This window comes from Pelecanus crispus, chromosome 3 (assembly GCF_030463565.1).
Source record: "Pelecanus crispus isolate bPelCri1 chromosome 3, bPelCri1.pri, whole genome shotgun sequence".
In the NCBI taxonomy this organism is placed as follows: Eukaryota; Metazoa; Chordata; class Aves; order Pelecaniformes; family Pelecanidae; genus Pelecanus; species Pelecanus crispus.
The window spans coordinates 38,057,346-38,082,478 of record NC_134645.1 but is presented as its reverse complement, the minus strand read 5'-3'; the positions used below and the strand labels follow the sequence as shown (position 1 = coordinate 38,082,478).

The following is a 25,133-nucleotide window of genomic DNA, read 5'->3' as shown; positions in this document are numbered from 1 at the left end:
CAGTTCAAGAAAGGGGGAAAAGACCAACATCCCAGAGCAGGCAGTTTGGACCCTGGCTCCCAGGCAGCCCTCCTGGCTGGGGACATACCTGCCGTCGTCCCCGTCCCTGTTTTGCTGGCGGGGAAATGGCAGTGCAGCACGGTGAAGGATGTCAGCCTTCCGTGGTACTGAGCACCTCTGGCTCCTGCTGGGGTCTGCTGGCATCGCGGCTGCTCAGTGTCCAAGGAAAAGGAAGCAAGGGTGCAAATCGGGGACGTCAGACCACTAAAACACAATGTTTCCTTTGCATCTAGTTTTGTACTTTACGCACAGGGGTACTCTTAGTAGCATTGCTACGGGAAAAGTAAGCAAACATGAAAACTGTTTGCTTCAAATCCTTCCATTCCTGCCGTATCTCCCCCTAGATAACTGGATTGAAAAATTAAGGGTTGTTTGGTTTTTGTTTTGTGTTTGGGTTTTTTTGTTGGGTTTTTTTGTTTGGTTGGTTTTTTAAATAGTATTCTCTCAAATACTGTGCCATTTCACTCTTAGACATTTCTGTCCTTTTCCAGCCTGGCACTGGACTAACAGGCTTCTAGAGCTTGTGGGCAGAATGCTGAAAAGGCTAAAAGGGTGTGTGGAGGGGTTGGTTTGGTTTGGGTTTTTTAGGTCCTTGATTCACATTTCTCACTCTACGCAGACTTTTATGCCTTTCAAAGTTGCCAGACGGGAGGCCTCTCTTATGCCCTAGTGACTCACGGACTGGCTGGGTTGCAGGTCATGTCTCCTTTTCTTGATAGTGCCATGGAAAAGTGTTTGTTCAAGCCTGAGTCTATCATGACTGTAAATTTTATTGACAATTCCAAGGTTGCAGTTTTGTTGGTTAGGTGTGCGGTACTCTTTCCTCTGATCCCATGACTGCGTCATGTTTACCTATATTATAAAAACATCTTTGTTGCATTGAAAGGTAGGTTTGTAAAGGTGTTAAGAATTTAAATGTACTTGTTCAGGGTAGGCATCATTTAAACTTGTGCATGAGAGCTTTGTTCCATCCGTTTCTTGCATGCTTTGCCTTTTTTAAGAAAGGCTGCATGCTGACAGTTTCTTGGCCTGGAGATAAAAGGTGCTGCATACCCAGGTTTGATACACTGATGGAAAATTGTCTCCACAATGTATAACACCGCTGTGATTATTTCTGGCCATTACCAGTGGTCTCATTTTACAACCACTCACGTTATGTAATTTGATGCTCATTTAATTTAATGAGAGGATGCTGCAGACTTATTTATGACTCGGTAGGGCAACCTGTACGTTTTGGCCACCTCTGTTATCCTTGCTGAAGGAGGAAGAGCGTGTTTCTTACAGAACATGTTACAACATCTTTTAATACCTTTATATCCAGGTTTCCCAGATTGCCGCACACAGGACAACTTGCCTGGGGTGTAGATTATACTGGAATGGCAGCAGTTGTTTAACTTTTTTTTTCCTTGAACTGCTTATTAGCCTTTTGTTGTAGGGTTATCAGGAGGTGTTAATGGACTTTTCCTTTTGTTACAGATGGAATTTTATGACTTGCTGGATTCTGAATAGGACGAGGAGATGTGTCTGATAAGGTAAGAGAGAGGGTAAAATAAACATGTTCCTATACAAAATAGTCTCACTGGTTGCTTGTTTGGCTTGAAGACAACTGTTTCTTTCCCTGACAGAACCCCGCAAATAATTGAGGTATTTATTTTTAAGTTATGTCCGCCTCTGACCCTCCGAGCAGAGACCATCTCTGTTCTGTACAGCTTCTGTCCCAGTCCTTTCTCCTGGTGAACCAATGTACAAAGTCCAGAAGAAAAAAAAAATGTACACCTTTCTAGGCATGGGGGTTAGCAGGTTAGGTCGTACTTATCCTACTATTTTAGAGCTTTTTATAAATTAACAGGTGAGGTAGAGGAGTTTTTGTTCAATTTTGATACGTTGTGCCCTGCCCCGCGTAGCCCCCTGCCCCCCCCACCCGACATTTGAAAGGTAAAAAGATCTTTGAGCTGTTTTAACTTCTGTGCTTTCAAACTTGTTTTTCCTGTTGCAGTATTTTCAAATTTGAACTATTTTTATGAGGACAGAGTATATATGAGTAGAAAACCCCTAGGCTTAAGTTTGAAATGAGTATTTGCTGTCACTAATGTGCTGAAGGAAGCTGTAGCTTTGCTGATTGGTTGTGTTTTGGTTTTTTGTTTGTTTTTTTCTTTTTAATAGCATTTTAAAAAAGCAGTGTTTAGTTAGATACTTTTTTTTTTTTTTCAGTTTCTGGTTCAGAGGCTTCCACTGGCAAAGAGGAGTAGATGTCTTTAAAACTCTGAAGTGTTGGGATAACTATATTCAAACAACCAACCAGCCACAGTAGTAGTATTACATAGGGATTGTCACTGTCTTTCAACTTATGATCCACCCTGCAACTATCCAGCTCTATCACTTAAGTGTTTCATTTTGTCTCCTCTGTCTTCCTGAGCTCTGTGCTGTTTACAGGCCTCAAAAGTCCCTATTGTTCTTTTTGGCTGTTGGTTGGAAAATGTAGTGGAAACAGCTAAATGCATGATGTCATTGTTTGAGGACCAGGGCTAAATGACTTTTTGCTTGGATTCAGAGATTTAGCCCTTTTAGACACTCTTGAGTTTTGTTTTGGTTTTTTTTTTTTTTCCCCCCATTTAAGTTCTGTTTGCTAAGTAGAGTTGCCCTTTGGAGGGTGGCTGCCCAAGCGAGAACTGAAAACTTTGAATGGCTCTTGGCACTGTGTGGAGTATGCAAGAATCAAAGACTTGCCAGTGTTAGGCATTTTGTCTGTTCAGACTACCCTCTTTCATGCCACTGTTGAATTGTGTTATGAATATTTTATTTAATGGCTTACTCTGTACCTGAAGGTGGTCTTGTATGTGTATAGTTGGTAAAATACAGCTCTTCAGGTGAGAGGTCTTGCAGTCTGCAGCGCTATTACACAAAGCACCTCGCATGCATACCTGGCTTGTTATGTAAACGAGCTTCTTCGCTTGCACGTGTTCAAACCGGTCTACCTATGCTCCAAGAACAGGTAATTAAAATTGCTTTCAGGACTTCTTAGAGTTTGTTCAGCCCGACCTGTGCCGGTGCCCCTCTGTGCACAGGCGGTTCAGCTGCCGTCCCATCACGTGCCCGCCACCGACATCGCTGTGGCTGGAGGCTGTGCGGTGCACACCATGGCATCACCGCTGGCATGCCTGTACTCTCATTGAAAAGCAGCATGGCCAGGATGGGATAGGTAGAAATGCTGACATTCAGGCTGGTTTGGTCTAGCGGATTCAGTCGACTGAGAAGTTCATTTGTCTGGTGTCAGTGCAGTGCTGGGGACTTCTTTGGCGTGCACATGGAACAGCACCTTAGTCGTACTCACTCAGCTGCTAGTGTTTTCCTAAGATGTTCCTCCTCATGTATTATACGTATATTATATAGTGTATGTATTATATAGTTTAAGTACTGTTCTTTTCTGCAAAGTGGATATTGATAAACCTGTGTGCTGTAACATGGGCAGCTCCTGTGGCACAGCGGCTGGCTGCTGTTGTACTGTCTCCCGGCATGAGCTTGCTCTCCCCTTTCCTCATAAAACAACTGCTCCGGAGGCTCTGTCTCTAGCAAGTTCTGCAGCTTGAGGCCACGACACCTTCTCTCGCCACGGCTTTATTGCCAGCCCCAGGCATGCACAAGTTGTGAGCCAGATCCCTAGCAATCACAGGACTGGCTTTACAATGGGATTCTGGGAGGAAGAAGTAGCACTTTCCACTGGCTCTTGTCTTTTGCCTTTAGAAGAAAATATTCTGTCCTCGTTTTGTGTGATACCTTCTCAGGGTTGAAATTAATCCTGAGCTATGAATGTGTCTATCTCATTCTCTTTTCTCTGAGAGGGCTTCGTTTATCCTTTCCCCAGCAGCCTGGGCTGGAGAAGGACCACTGTCACACTCCCCGTCCTCCTGCATCACAAGAAGCGGCTGTCCTGGTCATGCCTCTTCTCAAGGCTGCAGTTTTCAGATGTCCCTTGTTCTTAAAACTATCCCTTACTACCTTGGCATCAGTATTATTTTATTTATTTATTTATTTTTAACCTTCTGCTCCCTTTCTGCTTTACCTCTCCCTGTTTATACCTGGGTTTCCATCCTTCCAGACAGGCATCTGGATCCTGCCCCAGGCGTGCCCTCAGGTCCTGACTGTGCCTCCTGTCCATGTTTTTCCCTTGGTTGCTTACAGTTTTGATGGATATTTCCTGACCTGTTCTCTGCTATTTCTTCTTCTGGGGGAGTGCTTCTGAAGCACTCGTGTTTCTTGCTGCTGTTGCAATTACAGGGGTTGTTATCTTTTAGTCCCATTTAAAGCAAGAAGAGATGGTCCAGTCTGTGAAGGGTGTTAATCTTGTTTTAATCCTGGCCATGGTGATTTCCTTGTAATGGCTGGCTTTTGGCTTCCCTCCTATTGATTACGCGATGGGGTCAAACAAATAAAAAATAGAATAATAGCTCTTTTAATATGCCTGAAGCCTAATGATGAAATTATGAGATTTGGCAAGCTTGCAGCAATGTTGATAGGTGCCAGACCTCTTGCCCAATATTTTCTTTTCCTTCCCCCGTATTTCCCTGTGCCTTTATCTTCCTTCCTTCCAAGGAACCTGGCGCCCTTGTGAACTGCAAGTCAAGTTCCACATGAGGTCTGCCCGAAAGCTTGGATCATAAATATAAAATCGTTCTATGAGGCCTAATCTATTTTCAGAAGTACGTTTATGAGATAAAAATTACTTTGATCACTGAAAAGGCATTGTGTCACTTTTGGAAGGAAATGACAAGGAAGTAACTGTTATCAGGCCTATTTTCACCCGCCGTTAGCTTAGACCTGACAAATTGCAGCTCCAAGGTCACTTGCCTTAACAGTTCCAAATTAGGTTGCCAATTAATATTGATTATCTGAAAGGAGTAGGTTGATGTATATTCTATTATTAATAGCTGTTAATGCACTTTATAATAGCAATCTGTTTTGCAAACACTTTCTGGTTGTTCTTTTTTAATGAGTCTTGGCAATGAAAACCCTGGTTTGACACATGTAGAACTACGGTAACTCATTGAAGTATTTGTCGTTTTTTGCATTTTGGGTGTGTGTTCATTGTTTTTTACTGTGAATAACACTTGATTTTGAGACCAAATTGAGACAAAGTCAGAGAATGATTTCTGTCTAAACTGGTGCATTGTGGTTTCTTCTTGTGTTAGTGCACATCAGTTCAAGACTCTTGCATCACTGCTAGATGAGTTTTAATAACTTCCTTTGACATTGCCTATGAATATTTTTGTCTCCGCAGAAGCCATCTTAGAAAATCTTTCAAAATATGAAAGCTAATTTGAATAAAACGGTAACAGGTAATTTGAGTTCCTTTTCTCGTGCTGTTTAGCTGTTTTGTCACAATATGTGGAAAGTACCTGGAAAGGACAGGGAGAAAAATGGGAAATCTCTCATGCATAAGGAAAAGCCTCTAGATAACAAAGTTGGTGGGGGGGAGAAAATATCTACACAAATGTAGACATCAAGGTAAATGCTTTTTCCTTTTCTTCCAGAAAATTTGAATATTTGCACAATCTGATGCTGCCAGTTGTAAATGCTTAATTCTTCTAAAAGAATAAATTACTTCAGTGCCTGAATGTGTAGATAACTGTCAGCTTCAAAGCTTCAAGTGATTGGAAGCAATGTCTGGAGAACTCAGTATAGGCAGCTACCAGGTGGAATATAGAAAGCAGGGGAATACATTCAACTAATGTAACAGAGGCCTACATATAAGTTTATATATAAATTAAGACTAATCATGTTACAGCAAATTTCTGTGGTTCTCCTTTTAATGTAAAGGTGGAATACTCACTTCCCCCTCCCCATCTCTGTCACGCTGGGTTTCCCAAGCTGCTTGTTAAAAGAATTGTGCTGCTTCTATAAAAATTGAGATGGAAAATTAACCTAATTAATACTTTTCAAACTACCCTTACAAAAAAGGCCACCTTTCTCTGTAGAGTATCCTCATTGTGAGCTCGCTGGTTCTGTATAATGTAAGTAACTTTGCACTCTTGACTAAGCAATTAAGAGAAACTGAAATCAGTACTGTAAAATGCACATTAAAGCTATAGTGCTAAGATGGAAAGAACCATTTCAGCTTTTGCTTGAGAAGTGAACCGACCTGAAGTTCCTCTCGGAGTACGTAAAGCACAAACAAGATGGGGTGTAGTTTAGTGTTGCAGTCTCCAGGATGCGTGTTACCTATCTTTCACCCCACGCCACACAGTGAGCCAATGTAGGGTACTAAACCTGGCAAAACTACTAGCTCCGACTTTGCCTTAGGGTTATTTTTCTGACCCAAGTTCTCTGGGCTCCAACGGGCATGCTGGCACAAGGGAAGCATCAGGGCAGACCCTGGGGCTTGCAGCTGCCCCTTCAGGGTGGGTGCCTGCTCGAGCAGGTCAGCAGGGTGATGTGGACATCACTGATGCTGCTCATCACTGAGCCCACCACCCTGGCTGGATGCACCCTTCTTTCTTCCTTCTCTGATGCTGGTGGTGTGACTGGAGCTCAGAGGCATGGTGTGGGGAGCAGGTGACCCTCTACCTGGTGAGCGCGCAGGGTACCAGCTCTGTGTCTGTGGGGCAGCCGCCAATTTCAGTGCTTGAAAATAGCGCTGGCAGCCAGGAACTTCTAACTGCAGCTCTGCTAATGACTAGTGTTGTGGTTTTGGGCAACTCCCTTGGTCGTCTTTGAGTCAGCTCCCCTGTCAGTAAAAAGGGGGTGATACTCCTTTGTAACTTACTGTTGAAATGATTAATTATTGTGCTTCACATGTCAAGGTCCTGCCATGTATTGTTACCATTGGTATGGAGAGGCCTCTCAGCTTTTGTTAAGAAACCCTGGCTCCAAAAACACAGGTTGTGGGGACTGTTTTGTTTTTTTCCTGTTAACTTCTGAAACAGATCAGATTGACTCTTGGTACCAAAGTGCTAACCACCACTACCGACCATCTGAATCTTGGCCTCCTCTCCTCCCCTTTTCCTTCCTCTCTGCATTTCCCTTCTTGACTGTCCACTTTTCATATCAAACCTTTCCTAAATGAATTAAAGACAGGTTGCCAGGTAGAGTTAAAAGGGAAATTTTAGTTGAGGCTGTAGGTGAGATCCTAACATTGAGGCTAAGGGTTTGCCGCTGATGTAGCGAGATAGAGAAATGTTCTGCTTTTTTCTCTGAACCCCATTCCCATGGAGGCTGTGCGGTTTCCAGGCTCTGGGTTGGTTGCCAACCTGAGATTTTCCAGTAACTTGCCTTTTTTAAAAAAAAAAAAAAAAAAAAAGTCTAAAAATAATGTTGGGGGGAGCCCAGTGAGTGAAAAGCTGCAAAATTCATATGTGAGATTAAACTTAAAAACCCCTAGATATTTAAATTAAAGGAAGATATTAGTTAAGGTACCCAGACAGAGCTCTGAGAACAGCAGAAGCTTGATAGCTGTTAATCTCCCACAAAAAATGTGCTCTCTGGGTTCGTGATTGACCCCTAGCTGCAGGTTTTAACTTCCTGCTCCTGTTGAAAGAGCTGATGGCTCTTGAAGGAGCTGAGGGCTCTCCCGAGCCCACCCGTTTGGGTGGTGGGGTTGTATGGGGCAGGCAGCTGTCAGTGTTCCTGTTGGGTGGGTGCCTGTCTGCAGCCCAAGAAGCAAAGCCAACTGTGACTCTTGTTTACTCTCTGGTTGCCCTCTTGATGCTCAGCCAGTGCGCCTTGAAATTACAGGGGCTACTCCTGACTTGTGGACTTCATAAACCCCAAGGAATGGGCTTTAGTTTTAGAAAACGTACTCTGTGAAATGCATTCATAGACTAATGTCCCGCAGAATGAGCCTCTGGTATCTGTTCATCCTGTCTTACTAGTGCAGATCATGAGCTCACTCGGTAATTTCTACAGTGAGTCCGTAACTTCGTTGTTACTTTACAGAGGTGCCCACTCCTGACTATAGACGACAGGAGACATGTCCCAGTTATAAATTACAATAATTTCCCTCTGGAAGAATTTTAGGCAATTCTATTTTTGTGCTATAGAAATTCTGATGTGTTTTGTTCACAGTTGTAGTAGTACTATGGCAAACTTACTTGTTTCCCTTTATCCATGGAAAGATGTAATATAGTGCATTGTCCAGGTGTTTTTGTTTAATACAAGTTGCTATGAGTTAAGAAGTGGAGAGAGGAAAATCTGGGTATCATAAGCTTTGGTGCTCAGATCTGCCATGAGTGATTCTATTTGGAAATCACTTCATGTTCCTTGTTTAGCCACACAAAAATTTGAGTCTCCAGCACCAATTAACATTAGCCAGAGCAGCAGAACGGTGGATCGCAGTCTGTCCTGGAGCTCTGGGAAAAGCCTTGAATACCCTTAACTGAGGCTGTGGAGCACTTTGAAGACAAATGAACTTTGATTTTAATATTCCGATGGTGCGTAGGGAGCAGCCGGTGCTTCTGAAGACATGCGCTCCAAGAGCCATACTGGTTGGACTTACCTAAATGCAGAGGTCTGTATTTGTGAATGAATAGCATTGCTGCAAAGTGGGGAAGATGTAAACGCCAGAGGAATTGTACAGTGCCTTAATGAGCTGGGTAAGATGGAAAGTGGTTCTTGTGGATACTGCATTTCGCAAGCTTGCTGTTGATGAGTTTCTGAGCATACTACACATCATATCAATCAACTGTATGTACAGTCAGGCAGAGGAGATTAATTCTGAACTCTTCAAAACTTTTTCCTCTGCCCAGCAGCATCTTTTTGGGGCCTAGTTTTGGCTAATGTGTTCTTTATCTTCTGAGTAAATTTTGGTGGAGACATTTAGCCATTTTGTCAGTAACTCACTGATAACCATTATCCTCTTTGATAAGCCAAATATGCTGACTTTTTAAACCCTCGATATAAGATGTATTTTCTGAATCTTTAGCTGTTCTTGTGGTATTTTCTTTTCTGAAGTGAATAGACCAGAAATGCATGTTGTCCTTGCTGTTATTGTTCTTTAGATAATACTCTCCCTCCCTGCCTTGCCTTATACAAAATAACGTTCTTATCCGTCCAGAGGCTACATTTCCTTGCTTAGCTGCAGATTTGTGCAGGAAGTTTAGCATCTAGATTGTGTCTGCCATGACCCCCAGTCTTTTTTACAGGATCATTGCCTTCCTGAATGCAATTCCCCAAGGGTAACTCTCTTTTTTTATTCCTAGGAGTTTGTAACTTTGTGTTATTGCTGTATTAAAACCAGCTGTTGTTCAGATAAACTATACCTAGCAAAAAATATACTTTACCAGAAAGTAACCTGATTCGGTTTTTGCTTACCATTGCTCCAGGTTTTATGTTCTGTGCAGATGACAAGAAGTGGTTTCATAGTTTCTTTCAGATCCCTGGTAATGGTAATGGACAGTATCCCATCAAGCCCCCAAAATACCAAAGAAAAAATACAAGAGGAAGTGGGGTACATGGTGTCATTAGAGATAACACAGAATTTTGAATCCCTAAATTGAACTTTTTTGCAGTTTGGGTTTGTGTGAACATAATTACTGCTTTGAATTCTTTCTTTTAAATATTGCATGTATGTGGGGGAGTAGTTGTTTTGTTTTTGCTAAGTAGCATTTTTCTAGAGAATCGTATTCATACCACTTGTGTTCTTTTTTGAAGGTAAAATTTAATGTTGATACTTTTTTTTGGTCTAGTTCTCATATGAGATTAAGTACCAGACAGTTGCACATTTACCATCAACTAATAGTCAAAAGTACAGTCTCACAAAGACTTGGCTACAACTAAACGAATAGCTCTGTTTCCTGTGGGTGGTTGGGTTTTTTTGTGTGTGTGCACGCACTGCTTACCCATAAGGAATAGAGCAACTTTCCTCTTCTGAGATAGCTATGTTGCCAACTTTTATACTGTTGAAGTAATTTTGTTAAATAGGAGGAAGAAAAAAGTTCATAAATTGTCAAAAGGAATTTGTCTACAAAGTATGCCAACAGGGTTGGGTCTGTTTTTCCTCCTCCATTTTATCAGGAGGAAAAAAAAAAAAGCTTGTTGCTGTAGTACTTCGTTAGCCTTTTGCTTTCAAATGCTGAGTCTTAACAGTATACTGCTTTCATGATTTATTATAACAGTTGCCTGTGAGTATAGTATTTGAACACACCTCTTAGAGATTAAAAAGGTCAAGACCTTCACTTCTGCGGGGATGTTGTACACAGCCTTATTTTATGCGTCTCACTGCCCATTTCTGAACTGACTCAAGCAATCTGCTTAGGGCAGCGTGGGAAGCCTGTGGGGACTGGAGTAATGGTACCCTCCCACCAAAGCCATCTTCTGACGGTCGGGGAATACTCTACGTTTAGTCTGTCTGTGATAGGCTCAGACCGATTTTACCTCTAATAAATACTAGTGGTGTCACTCTGATCCTGGTCATTGCTAGTTTGAAAATATTCTAACGATTGCATGCTTTTTCTTATACAAATGAAAAGTGTACACTCTCTGGCCCTTATCTTAGTCTATGCTATTAAAAACAGACAGGCAAATGCGTAGACTTGACTGTCCCCCACTTAAACTTCCTCTGGATTTCTTGAATAGACAACTTGGAAGAACAAATTATCTCCTGTCCTTTTCCTCTCTGCTTTCTTCTGCTGCCTTGCAGCTTAAAATATCATCCCCTTTTGTAGCCTTAAGATGGGGGGTGATGATGAAATCTTCATTAGAAGCATTCTCTGAAGTTGAACTAGTTGCACCATCAATCCCACTAACAAAACTCAATTGAAGTAGAGCTTTTTGACACAATGCTAGGAGGATATCCAGCAAGCTTTTACTGGTTGAAAAACATGAAAAATGTGCTTGGGATGTACCTGTGCAGCTTGCTGTGTAACTTTTTTCCTTTGATGATCTTTTGAATGGACCATGCTGCCTAGAAAACTTCCCATTTCTACCAAGAGAGGCTTTTGAAGAGCCACTGGGGGGATGTCTGCACTATCTCTCTAGCCATTGATAAATGCGTGTTCCGTGTGTCACTTACTTGGAGAGACCATCTGTTGTTCCTCAGTTCTAGTTTGAGGGTTGGAGCCAAATGAGGGTGTGTTCTTGTTTCTCCAGTTTCCAGACATGGTGCGAGGGAACAAAAGGGGTGAGATGGCTTGCTCTGAATACCCTAGTGAAGAGTGGAATCTTGAGGTGCTTTGTAGCTCTGACTACTTGAGACACAAGAGGAGGTGAAAACTATTGTTTAATTTAGATTTCAGCAGGTACTTCAGATTATCCTACAGATGACCCTTAAGTTCTGTCATTGGTTTCCTGTTGGTGTGACCTGTTATTGCCTGAGGTTTGAGTAAAAGTAGCAATGGCCACTGTTCAGCAAAACCGTAGCTGGCAGTGGGTAATGACAAGGTATTCTCTTGCATTATTAAAGTACTTCTATGAAAACAAGAAAGAGGGCTGTGTGTCCATATGTCATGTTGATGGATCCTGCTGCAAGAATCAAAACAAGTAATGGTCTTTAAGCACTAGTGACTCATGTACAGTTAGGACCTCCCGTGCTGTCTGTCATGCAAGACAAGTTCACATTTGCTTAGCCTGCCACCTTTTCATACACGATTTTGGTTTTCACTACTATTTCCTTATGTTTTCAGATGCTGCCATAATATTAAAGTGTTAATCCTTTTCTGGTTGCTTGTCCTCTTTTGTATATGTTTATATGTACTTCTTATTAAAGAAACACACTTTTAGGTAACTGTATAATAGTATCTGAAGAATAGTTGGAGGAGAGGGAGACTGACCTTCTACGTTCTTTTTCTCCTGTTTAAAACTAATCGAGACTTATGTGATATTTTACTAGCAGTCTCTTGCTTATCCAGGGGAATTATTTTTAAAGACCAGACCCTGAGAGTATTCTTTTCATTTGGAAGGGGTTAACATCAGCTTTTCACGTTCAGCCTGTGTGGCTGGTACCTGGGAGGTAGAAACACAGCCATACAGGTTGCTGTTGGTGAGAATGTTGTTTGTATAAGTAGTTTCCTTAGCAGGTGATGAACTTCTTCCTTAATGATTTAATTACTTAATCTTGGGAAATCCTTGGGGAAAAAAAGGTGTCTGGGAAGTTCTGCCAGAGACTTACATAGGTGTGGTAATAGAGGAGGGAAGGGGCAACTTCTTCAGTCAGATGTGGGGCAGGAAGCGCTGGAGCAAGTGTTGACCAGAAATGCTGAACTACAGAAAGAATTTGGGGAGGTGGGACACAAGTTCTTCTGGTGGTTAGCCCAACAGCAAGTCACTTTAGCCGAAGCGTGCCTCTGAGTTTCCACCTGTGTGAGATAAATTATAATATGTGCCTCAGAAGTAATGTGAAGGTCCTAAATTAATGCTTTCAGTGGAAGATCACAGGATGCTTTGAATAAAGCTTTACAAAGTGCACAGTGTTCTTACACACAAACTATTTGGTATTAATAGTATCTCTTAAATGACAAGGAAAATGAAATGTGCCAGATTTGTGAAGCTTGAGAAACGTTTGCTCGTTATTTTGAAGGAGCTGGAAAGTGCAGATGGAGAAGTGAGGATTGAAATCTAGGTATGGAGGAAAAAAATCCCATGGACTGTCATCATGGATGTGGCTTTGAAATCCTTCGTCTTGTTGCCTTGTGTCTGTAAATCAACTTTGTAGGTGGCTGAGCGTTTCTGAGCAGGGTGAGAGGGAAGAGAAGTGTTCACCAGTGCAGAGTAATGCACGGCAGAGGAAGCTGCTGCTCAGACTCTTTAGTTGAAGAAAATGTGACAAACCAGGAACTGCTATAGTCCTTTTCTTAAATAGGAAATACATGCAACCACAAAAGACAAGCGCAGAGCTAAGTGACTGGCAGGAACCTATATTAGAAATCTGAAGTTACAAGAAGCAGTCTCTCGGCCTACTTTGCCATTTGGATCATACTTCAAAAGCTGAAAAAAAGGCCAATATGCAACCTGCCAGCAGAATAACAGCGGCATTTTAAGCTGCATGTCCCAGTAGGGTTGTCCTTTCAAGTGATGCCTTTATCTGCTCTGCTTGGTGTCACTGAGATGCAGGCACTCTTCATAGTGTGTGTGGGGAATCTTTGCTGTCCTGTCCAAGCTGTCCCCAGCTTCAGAGTGTCTCTGCCTTGCACAGGCTCTGCTTCTCCGCCACCATAGGCTTGATGTGGGCTTACAAAAATCACTTAGTTCTCATGAAGCCAGCTCAGAGAGAATGGGAAAGATTCACGTTGTCTCGGGTGGCTGGAGCTTCTTGCTGTATTTCAGTTATTTTAGTTGGTAACAGTGAGGTGTGAACTTCCTCTGAGCAGGTGAGAAGTGAAAGCCCTGCCTCTCCTTTGCTTGGGATACTAGCACACTCAGAAATGAGGAAACTGCTACCCTTTAACTTTGTAATGGAGGTCAAAACACAAAAAAACCGTCCAAGCCCCTCTTACACAGAGAAGCGAGTCCTCAGCTTGGCTATTTAGGAACAGCTACGTGACGATCGGGGCATTCTTTTGATGGGCAAGTTGGCTGTCCTTTCTTAGTTCTGACCAATGAAACATTTTATTTTTAAATGAGCTCTGGTAGATATGTTCTTAGGTAATCAGTTAAATATCCCAGGGAAGGCTTTGTGGCTAGTAATTAATTCTGGTAATTAATTCTGCTGTTGAACTAGGGTTCAACAAATAGCTGCACTGGTTTTACTTATGCAATGCTAACCTGAGGAGATGTGTTGAAACTTCTTTGACCTTTGTTAAACAGTTAAAGCTCTATTAAACTGTTGCCTAGGAAAAGAACGCTTTAGGTCCACATTATGGTGTTTCTGTCCCCTGAATAAATCCATGTGGGTAAAGCAGCTCTGGGTACTTGGGTCTGGCATCTAGACCCCTGCTTTTTGATGGGATCCTCTCATACATGCTGTGACATGGACTGACATCCAGGTCTGTTATGATGATGGGTTCAGACTCTTCCGCCCCTGCTCCTCTTTGTGTGCTACTTTTCCAGCACACCATTGCAATACTGGTGGCATTTGTCTAAAAGATAAAGTTCTCTTACTCTAGAAAAGCAAAAGTAGTACAACTAAATTGGTACTTTTGTCTATAAATATTACTGCTATTTAATAATGATAGGAATTCTCCTTTTTGAGCTGAAAGCACAAGAAGCACTATGTTCTGACAAGTTGTTCTGACTCAGCTTCAACCATCTTTTTTTTTAATAGTCATTAAATACTTTATTGTATATAAAAAACAAAAACATTTTTGTATTGGAAGAATGAGTATCTGATATGACAGCATAGAGCAAAAGTTTATTATGCATATACAGTTGAAATAAGTTAACTTGTTTAAACTGTATTGTAGACACAGTGCTCCTGCATTTGAAGAAGTTTCATGACTCCATATAACCATATCAACATGTTTCCATAGTTGATTTCCAGCCTACAATTGTATTATCTTTTGTCTAATGGAACATCATCATATTAAGTAAACTAATAACCATAATGTTAATGTTGCTGATGCTTTATTAGATACTACATTAAAAAAAAACCAAAAACAACAAACCACAATCCTGCATTCACTTAACCAGGATATGTTTTAACTCATGAAGCTTTTCTGTGACAGGAAAGTGAAGGTTACATTTAAAAAGACCGTATCCAGTGCTCAGAATGGACCAGTATACAACAGTATGCCATACTGTTGCTTGTGAGGATATCAAATATACACCCAGTGCTCTTCAGCACTTTTCTGCAAAGAGGAATACATTTCATACCGGGACTTCTGTCACATTTATGTATGTCTATGTGTATGAAGCAAACAGAGAAATAATGGCAGTGAGTATAAATGGGTGATGAGGCAATGTGATTATTTGGAAAGGGAAGGGAGAAGTAACTACAAGCCTTTAGTTGGTAGAACAGAGATAATTTTATTCCAGGGTCACTGATAATTATACTGATCAAAGTTATTTCTTCTTAAATTTGAAAATGCCACCAAAAATCAGGGGTATGGCAAATAATGACATGCCCTTTGTCACACAGGGGATTCATTTCCTTTTGGTATGGACTTATTTGAGTAGTATGAATGTCAGCACAGACCAGTCCGTCTCTGTACATTATGCAGAGGGAAGGGCTTGCTACATTCTGGAGAGCAGTTTATATTGGAAGGGAGCTGGGGTGATAGTAAAAAGCTAACAAAATACAGAGTCCTTGCAGCACTACTAAAAGAATGGATACGGTCTTTGGATGCAAAAGCCAAACATGTCCTGTAGAAATGTATAGTATTTTACCAGTGTATGGTGGCACAGGATCATTACTGGAATACAGAGTCCAGGTCTTACGTGCCTGCTTTAGAAAAGAAAAAATGCTTTAAAAAAAGAAAAAAAGGCTTTAGAGAGATGAGAGATTGATTACAGTTGGAAAACCTGTTTTACTGTTAGATTTCCCCCCCACATCCCCCCAGATAAAAAGCTTAGCATGCTTACTTTAAGTAAAGTGCTTGAGTTGTATTTTGCAAATGTCTGTATAGGAAAGAAAGTACAAAGCTCCTCAGTTTAGTAGGAGGAGGTGTAATGAGATTGAATAGCTGAAAGTTGAAACCAGATGAATCTGGGCTAGTTGTAACACACAAATTATTAAATAGGATAAATTACTCACTGAAACAACTCCCTTTGGATGTGATGGATTCTTGATCGCTTGCTTGTGAGTTAGAACTACGTGTTTTTAGCAAGGGAGATTACTGCTGTTGTATATGTGTTCTGGACTTTAACAAGTACTATATCTGCATGTAGGTCTGTGGCACACCTTGGGTGGAAGGTCAGACGGGTGATTGCAATGGTCTGTTCTGCTTTCTGGGTCTGTGGGAGGTGGATAGAGACCACGTGATGCTGTGAAATGATGTACCAGCCAAGTCTGGTGTTTGTGCTCGTATTTATTCCCATTAACATCTCTAGTAGGCTGGTGAGGCTTTCTGTTTTGATGTTTCTTTTCTCTCTCTGACAGATCTGCTGGTTTTTGATTCATGATTCAAAAGGCAGAAAACAGAGTTTAAGTCCTGCCTACCCATCCATGTGGAGAGGGGCATCTGTAGTTAGAGCAGGTAGAGTTCTGAGGGGCTTTTGTTTGGGTTTTTTTCAGTAGTTGGGGGTTGGGTTTTTTGTTTGGTTGTTTTTTTGTTTGAGGTTTTTTGTTTGTTTTTTGGTTTTTTTTTTTTTTTTTAAGATGAAAGGAGCCAGACAAATGAAGTTTTGCATCCATGCAGGTATCCAGCTGAAGTAAAGAATGGTACAAGTAGAATAGAGAGGAAAATGAACTTATGATCAAGGATTTTATGCAATTTTTGCTTCATCTTTTTGGAAATAGGTGAATTTGCATGGGTTATGGAAAATGAAAAGCTAGCGCACTAGGGACCCTCCACCGTTAGGTAGGTTTTCCAGATTCATTCCATATCAGTAGGAACTGGACTTTTTTTTTCTGGTGACTGTTTGTTTACCCATATAAAATAAAGTTTGTCTTACTCTAATTTTAAATAGAGGCATGTTTCCATCACCATGTCAAACTTCTGGCATACTTTTTGCAATAAGTATTGCCCTGTGTTTCCACAGAGAGGCAGAGGTCACACCAGTTGAGTTTCTTGCCTGCCTCTGGATTTGCATCTTCAGGTCAGAGCAGAGGACACAAGGTAGAGCTGTGCAACACTGCTGCACCTGGGCAGTGGACCCAAGTTGGCAATTCAATATTATTTACAGGGGTGAAAATAAAATTTATATGTGCAATTTAATGTCTTAAAAACAAATGAATTGTACTTCTTGTCCCCACAGTGGCAATGCTTGTGTAGAAGTGTCTAAATTGTGTTGGTGAGGAGACCTTTTGAAGGGAATGAAGTGTTGTGTTTTAATGAAAATTCAGTATACTTGTTGCATTTGCAATGTTATGGCAGAGCTCTGTTTCACTGAGTGTGGGGAGCTCTGTGAGGAGAAAATGCCATTGCCTTCACTTCTGTCATGTATTGAGCGTAAATTATTTATGGTACTTCATTGCAAATGGAGTGTTCTGTAGTATATTTGTAAATAATGAATTCTTTATGACAGGACATCTGTGTCTGAGGATCCTGTGTCACAGAAGTGGTTTTCTAAATACACTTTATGATAAGATATCTATCCATTCTCCCAAGCTGCCCTGTAATAGAGTACTTTTCTATTCCTGCTATATCCGTTATCCATTTTGACTCTGACTTGTAAATGATACGTAGGTAGATACCTGTGTAAAAGTTTTTGCTGTTTGTTGTAAGCTGATACGGTGTTAAGTTCATTTTAGAAGAAGAAGTAGGTATCTTTATATGTAAGCATTCTGATTTTTGCACTGTAAAAATCAGGTTAGTGGAAGACTTATGTGCCATATAAATTAAGTTTGCTTCTTCTAACTTTCCTGAAGAGTACATACTTTTGTAAGACAGTACTTTTTTTTTTTTTTTTTTTAATTAATGAGAACTACTTTCTCTTTATGCAGCTGGTTTGTGGAGGTAATGAAAATGCTAAGTGCAGTGTGTGGTTCAGAATGGTTATATAAGAAATGGGGGATGATTGCCTGTTTGGCCCAGTACGTGACTTTGGGGCTAACCTCTTCCCTTGCTTGTCTGTGCAGTTTGAGTAGGACTCATTTGAAGGCTTGATTTGTGTAGGACCCTCCTACAGCATATTCCCTAACAGGACACTGGCGAAACTCCTCTGGCTCTTTGGCGGAGTCAGTGGCAACACTGAGTGTAAACTGCATACCCTCTGCAAAACGTTAATACCGCTGTTTAAGCATCCTGCCTAGTTACTTCTTGCCATGGGGTTGTGGAAGAGGCTGCTTTACCCGCTCCTGCCTGCGATCTCCCACATGAGCATGGGGAGTGTTTCAGTGGTGCAGGAGAAGCTGCCACCTTGGGGGACGGCAGCTTCATGGCCCGTCAGTGGGTGGCTGAAGGGGCCACCCTTGCCTGTGCTGACTGACCCACTTGCATGGCTGACTGGTGAACCAAGTCACTGAAATGATCCAAGCTGGAAAAATAATTTTCCGGGAGGAAAAGGCAAGCTCATCGCCCAGCCCATTTCAGTGACCTATTTTTCTGCATGGTCTGCAGCTGGATCCTGCTTGATCGGGGAGGGGGCAGCTGGCTGGGGTCAGGGCTGGGAGCTCTGTGGGGCAGATCAGCAGCAGAGCCCTGGCGAGGTTGGGAGGCTGGCTGCTGGCCAGCATGGTCCAGAGGCATGTTTGGAGCGACTGTGGAGGGAGCAGCGCCGTTACCATCTTAGCCATGTTTGTGGAGCCAATGCAATACGTTGGTTATGGTGCCACGCGGATGAGAAGTGTGCTGAGAGGGAAAAATGCTTTCGTTCTGGTATACTGGAAAAAAAAAAAAAAACAACCCAACTGCAAAAAGTGCTGTATTTTGCTTTTGCAAAGAGTATGGGATAGTCTTCCATTAAATCACCTTCTGCATACCCTCCCTCGGCACGTGGTGCCCAGGCAGCAGCGTGCCAGTCTGGTGCCCTGCTGTCTTCCCTTCTCCCACCCATCACTTCTCTTTTTTTTCTCCCCTGTAATTACTCCCAGGAATTTAGTACCGGTTACCAGTTGTCAGTCACTCAGTTTTGCAGCTCATGTACTACTAAGCCTTTTTAATTCCTTCAAAAAGAGAAGGAAGTTAATGCTGGATGCCCGCCTGCCCCTGCGCGGCTGCTGCAGTTGCCTAGCAGCCGGTGGGAGGCACCAGGAGGAGCAGCTCACCCCTGAATTATCTGCCAAGAGAAATGAGAAGACGGTTATTACTGGTTAGGTTCGTTAACATCTTTTTTTCTCTGTCTCTCCTGCACACACATACACACACACACACACACACACACTTAACCTGCCTCTGCTCAGCAGTTTCTCACGAGCTGTGAAATGGAGCCTCCTGCATTCAAGCAACACTCGCCGCTCACAGGCTCACGCGAAATAACGCAGTAACCGTCGCGGGAGACTGTGAGGTCTCAGTCCACACAGTGGCAAATGTACTGCGCAGACGTTTTACCGTCTCTTGAAAGAGTGGGGTTGGTTAGATGCTTCAGCTGACGAGGTCGTGGTTTCGCACACTGGCCTCTTACTTAAGTTTTCCCTTTTTAGTTGCAGGGTGCTCGGCACTTCTCACTGCTTTACCTCACAGGCTCTGATGGAGTAGCTCTGTTCAGTCTTCCTGTGGTAGCTGGAGATGTCTCCAGCTTTCAGCCAAAAGTTGTGGCTTCTTCTGTTACCAGCGCTGGTAGAAAAGGATACCTGCCCCTGCCTTGGCCACGCTGGTGCAGGGTGGTTGAGATCTCGGGTGAGGGTGGGCTGCAACCAGGGGAGGCTGAGGTGTGTTCTGTTGCTCTGAGGCTGCACTGGGGAATGAAAGCACCCTGAAAACACAACGGGTGGCCGAGAGTGGTGGTGTCTGTTAAACTGCCAGAGCAGCTTTGGTGCATGTGAGGGATGGAGGCGTGGGTCTCCGAAAGAGGATGGGTATCAAGATGTCATTTGTAGGACTCCAGCTCTGTTCCAGAGGGTTTTCTGTAAATGTAAGCTAGAGAAGAAAGGATGAAGAATGCCTCTAACTCCTGGTATATCCAATTAACTAGCTCACTGCTTATCTCGCCGTGGTTGTAAATGCCTGTAATGTACTGTTTTGGAGCAGGGACTGTCCTCAAAGCGATACAGCTGTGAAGTATCCAGTGCAGCAGGATCCCTCCTTGCATCCTTCTCCTTTAAGGATGTTTATTTCTGACAGGTGTCTCTGACTTCAGTGGAAGTGAATGATGCAAACAGAGAAGCTGCTGGCTGTAACAGTCAAATGTCAGCCGGTTTCATGTGTCATTATACTTTTCAATTTAAGGCAGGTTCCTAGAGAGCCACGAACCTAGACTTGGAGGAACAAGCGCATGATTTATATGAAGAAATATAGCGGGTAGTGCTTGGATTTTCTTTTTAAAAGGCTAATTGTGTTAATTTGCTGGAGACACAATTATCTCAATGGGATTGATTTGTTTAATTAACTCAGGCTGCCTGCAGGTTAAATAGTGAGTATAAATAGAAGGACAGTGGGGAATGCATCACTAATGTTTGTATTGCAGAAGGATTGACTCATATGTAAATGAAGTGCTGCAAGCCTGCCAGGCTAACCTAGTTCTGGGGTGGTTTCTAGATACAAAAATCTCTCATGCTGTCATGCATAACATGGGGCTTGTGTACACTCAGGAATAAGTTGGTGTACACTCTAGTACTAATGGCAAAAATACCTTGCTTCTGTTGTAAATACCTTGCGTATGAGCACTTTCGTAAACACTGCAAAGGGATGGTGTCTGGAGGAGGCGGTGTGTGCCGGACCACTGCGATGGCACTGCCCTGATACAACCCAGTAGCTTCTTCGCTGTCAGCCCTCTCATGAGAAATCAGTGCAGTTTCTTGTTCCGAACATTGCAAAGACCACTTCTGAACAGAGAGCGCAACTACCCTGTGTCTAGCATCCTTAGTCGGAAGGCTCGTAACAAAGCTTTGTATGTCCCCTTGTTCCTGGCTTCCTCTGCCTCACTGTGTGGACATACCGTCTGCACTTCTGCAGAGGATTAAGTATCTTAATGGACCAGTTCTGCAATGTGTGTTCATCCTTTGTCTACTGTTTGTGAGGGCAGTACCTGATACTTTAACATGTCCTTTGTCCTAAGGTGGACAGTTACGTTGAAGTCTCAAAGGGGAAATTCTGAGCCTTTTCTGTTAGTGTTTGGTCCTGTACCATGAAAACCTTACGTCCTGCAAATACAAAGAGACAAGACAGGTGTTTCTGATCTTTAGGTAAAGTAACTTACTCATTGTCATGAGCTATATAAAACCATAGTCTCTCTCTGAATCTTTCCAAGGTCTTTGTCATAGCTTCTGGCAAAATTTTGTGCAAACTGAGCACTAAATAAAAAAAAAAAAAAAAAAAAGAACAACGGAGCACCACTATCCAACCAACCAGCTAAACAAACACACGTTTCCTTTTAGCAGCTTTAAGTGTATAGCTGTTTCAAATATGCCCTTGCTTCTGCATGAGGAGAGTGTATAGGAGTACTGCAGTCTTTCACAATTCTTTTTTTTTTTTAATATCCTTGATAATTTATCCATCTCCTGTTAGTGTGGTTGCTTCAAACTTCTCTGTCGCTCTCTGTACAGAAATCTGTCTTTGTCCCGAATTATTCTTGTCCTCATTTTCTGAACCTTTTACTGTATCTGCTATCTCAAGAAGAGATCAGATGATAAGAACTGAACACAGCACTCTGGTGGAGAACACACTTCTGATTTATGCTGTGGCACAACAGTGTTGTCAGTCTTATCCTTTAGATAATCATGTGAATGCTTTCGTCTTTAAAATGAAAAAAAAAATTCTAAGTTGTATCTTCGCATATCTAGCAGTGCTTTTCATTTATTTGCTTAAGACTTGATTCAAATATTGAGTTACTCCAGAACTGTTAAACCCAACAATGAGTTTTGAGTGCTTCACATTTTTCATTTAAATGCACTTTGCTTTTTATTGATCTGCCGTGGATTTAATTTACCCCTTGGCCTGGCCTTGTGTGGTTCATCTGGAATTCTTTCCAGTCTTCTCTGGTTTTGACCAACTGTAAATAATTTTCTCATCTGTGGATTTTAGCTGTTTGGGTTTTTGGGGGAGGGGAGAGGAGGTGTTGCCTTCATGTCTTTCCAGTTTGTTCAAGAATGCATGAAATGGTGCTATCCCCAGTATAGAGCTGAGGGCATATCTCCCTTGATCTTTTTTTTTTTGCCTTATTGAAAGCTGTTTCTTTTGTTCTTATATATTTTCTGTGTGTCTCTGCTGCTTTCTAATCTGCATAAATGCTTTCCCTAATAAACCTCAATTTTCTTAGTAGTGTAAAAGGATTTTGTCAAATATTGTTTGCAAGTCCAATTCCCAGCCTTTTTAAATCCATACTTATGTTGACAAGCCAAAAATACTCCTGAACAGCAAAGAGAAAAGTGTGGAAGTGTGTGTCTGTTGGAGAAGCTAACCTTGGAAAATTGTATCCTGTTGGAAATATTTAAATTAGGTGCATCAAGTCTATAGCTCTTCCACCTTCAGGACACTGTTGCTCCAGTTTTTGTTTACATTGCTCATTGTTACATACTAATCCTTCATGTAGGATCAGTCCATTTTGAATGCAGAGAACTGTTTTTCAAACTATTTCCAGTGACAGTAATTGTCCTGCGTTATTATTTGTCTACCTGAAGGAGGTGGTTTGGGTTTATTGAGGGGGTTTTGGTTCTCGTAGCAGGTCCCTCGCCTTTTCCACCCCTGCCTTCTGCTGAAAAGATTCCCTTTCCGTATATGTCACTCAAAGCCGGGAGGGACATTTATGTATGTTTTAGACCGCTTATAAAAATATTGGAGCCCTAGAAGAAATGCCATGCTTCTTCCATCTTGCTGTCAGCCCACTGAGTGCTGTTACTCTGTTGTCAAGATAGAGACTTCAACCCTTCTGGTGTTTAACATAGATGCTGTTTTGCCTTAGCTTGTAAATGTATGTTTCTCCCCTGCCTGTAAAGTGGGGTTTACCAGGCCTTTGACTAGAACTAAGTTGACTGAGTAATGCCAGTTTATCTTTTTCAAGTAAATACTACAAAGGCATGTGGTAGGGAGCCATTGTAACTCGCGTCAGTGATCTCCCAACATCTGTGGTTATTAGGAGGGGATTGATTCCCCTTCGTAGCATCCTGTTCTGTTTGGGTTAGTGTAAGATGGCAATATCTGAGGATGACTGAATGACTTGAGATCTGTTGAAGGAAACATTACGAAGAAACTTTTTTAAAGTTTCCTTGAAGCTCAGGAGTAACTGAGTAACTAGCAACTTTTTTTCCCAAGATAAAATTTCTGACCAAGTTATGTAGAGGGCTTCATTGATGTAAACCAATTTTGGTTCTGCCTTAAAACCACTGTGGGAAAAGGTCTTTGTACAAGGCTTGGGTTTTGTTTGGTTTTTAATCTGTTACAGTATTGAAGTATTAAATAACTTAATACTGTAAGAGCTGATTCTTTCCAGTCCATAGCTTTCCCTGAGGAAAAAGTGAATACACCTCCTCAGAGGCACTTTGAAGATGATGCTGCACAGACTTGCAGGAATGCACGCACACCCAAACAGTGCTGAGTTCAACTTTGAAAGCCTGGGATGGTGACCAGGTAAGGGTGTGGAGTAGTGACACCACGCTGGTCTATTTGGAGACTAACGCTGTGTATGTAACTTGAGAAATCATGAAGTACCATGCTTTTGTAACGTACTTATGTGTTCAAAAGTGTGCTCAGACACATTAAAAAGCTATTTTCCAGTGCATATTATTTCTAAATTACAAATCCCTCACACAGGAAAGACATAACATGCTTTTCTACAAAATTAAAAGAAAGTTTCTTCCAAACTCCACAGAATGGTTAACTAGAGCAGTTCTGGGCATTTTGTTCCTGTATGTTGTCTTGAATAGGGAAAACATACTGCTGCGATTGGTGCATTTAATGGCCTCGCAGATTTCTTAAAGGTAGGTTCAGAAATTTGTGCAGTAGATTATAGTAGATTAGCATAGGCCAGGTAAGGAAAACTGGTTATGAAAGACACATTAGGCGCTTTGAAGGAAGTTCAATTAAAGTGGAAATCATTATTTCTCTTGGAGTGGACCCTTACGGGAGTGCAAACTGAGTAATGTGGCAGGATGGAGAAACAGGTTGCATGTGCTACAGGGACTGCTTGGGATGAGGCAGTACTGGTATGACAAATAGCAAAGGGACCTGGAGATGGACTAAGGAGTATGTTGATTCAAATTCTGGATTTATTTTTCAAAAGTCCTCCAGGATGATGATGTGAAACTGTCAAGAACCACCAGGAATGTGAATGAAAAACTAGAAAAGACATCAGGTAGAGAAAAACTGTCAGAGAACAAGGATGGTCTGGAAAAGGTTCAAGCAAAATGCTTTTGGTTTTCAATATAACAAAGGCTATATGTTGCTGCTCTTGAAGTAAGCCATGCAAAGCCCCAACTGTCTTTTTACTGCAGAAGCGCCTTTGTTCCTCTGCGGTATTTTAGAAAGCCACATCTTCAAGTAAAACTGAATTTGACTTGCTTTTGTCTTTATATTGTTGACACTGACTTACCTGCTTATTGGATACATGTTTGTCATGCAGGCTATCTAAGATGCCACCAAGGGATGGTATCCTTGAAGGACATTTTCCATGTGGTCCTAAAAATAATACATTCTGAAATGGAAAATGCGTTTCTCCATATTATTTTATAAGATTGAAATAATTTTTTTCCCTGTTGCCCTCACTGAAGTGCAGAAAATAGGTTGACTGAAAGGCTGACTATCAAATTGAATTTGTGCATGTTTTAAATAACTTTTCACATTGGATCTCTTGAGTTTTTTATCCCTGTATCTGCAGAAATGTCAGTGAAATTTATCTTAGTCCAAGATTTTACCAGGGCGAAATCTCAAAATGTATGCATTCATTCCCTTCACCCTCTTCTTTTTTCCAGTTCTACGCCAAGTTGTGCCTCTTCTCCCTTCCCTTGGGTGCTTTTTCTAGTACTCCTTGCCCAGATGAGTTTAGGCTTCGGATACACAGGCACATCTGCTTCCATCAGCCAGCTGTTACACTCCTCTGTGTGTGTGTGTGTGTGTGTGTGTATGGATTTCTGTTTGCCACAAACCAACTTGTTTATCATGGCTGGTTTGTAGACTGGTGATGCTTCTTAGCACTACATAATAGTCTGTGCAAGGGGAGGTGGTTACAGTTAGGAATAACTAGTTCATAAAGTAGGACGAAGCTGTTTTTACAGGAAAACTTGCTCTATTTTGCATCTGTTTCTTTTGAGTGATGAGTGGGAAAAAAAAATCATGAATTTTGCTCTTAATTCTGTGAATTCCTGTAATGTTCAGAAAAAATGTGAATAGGATTTACAGGATTATTGTAAGATTATGCAATGGTCCCCTATGTGTGAGCAGTTTGGGGAAAAAAAGTCACTGTTACTTGTACTGTCACTTAAATATGATATGAGAGAGACACTTCCCTCCCCTGCTTCC

General features: G+C 41.8%; 1 protein-coding gene across 2 annotated transcripts in view; it reads left to right on the top strand.

The window, feature by feature from the left end:
* Window positions 1-25,133, top strand: part of TRERF1 (transcriptional regulating factor 1) — a 101,955-nt gene that overhangs the window by 27,877 nt on the left and 48,945 nt on the right. For both annotated transcript variants that reach the window (XM_075706943.1, XM_075706942.1), the window contains exon 2: window positions 1,537-1,592. The gene's annotated coding sequence lies outside the window, so the exon portion shown is untranslated. The remainder of the gene's footprint in view (window positions 1-1,536; window positions 1,593-25,133) is intronic.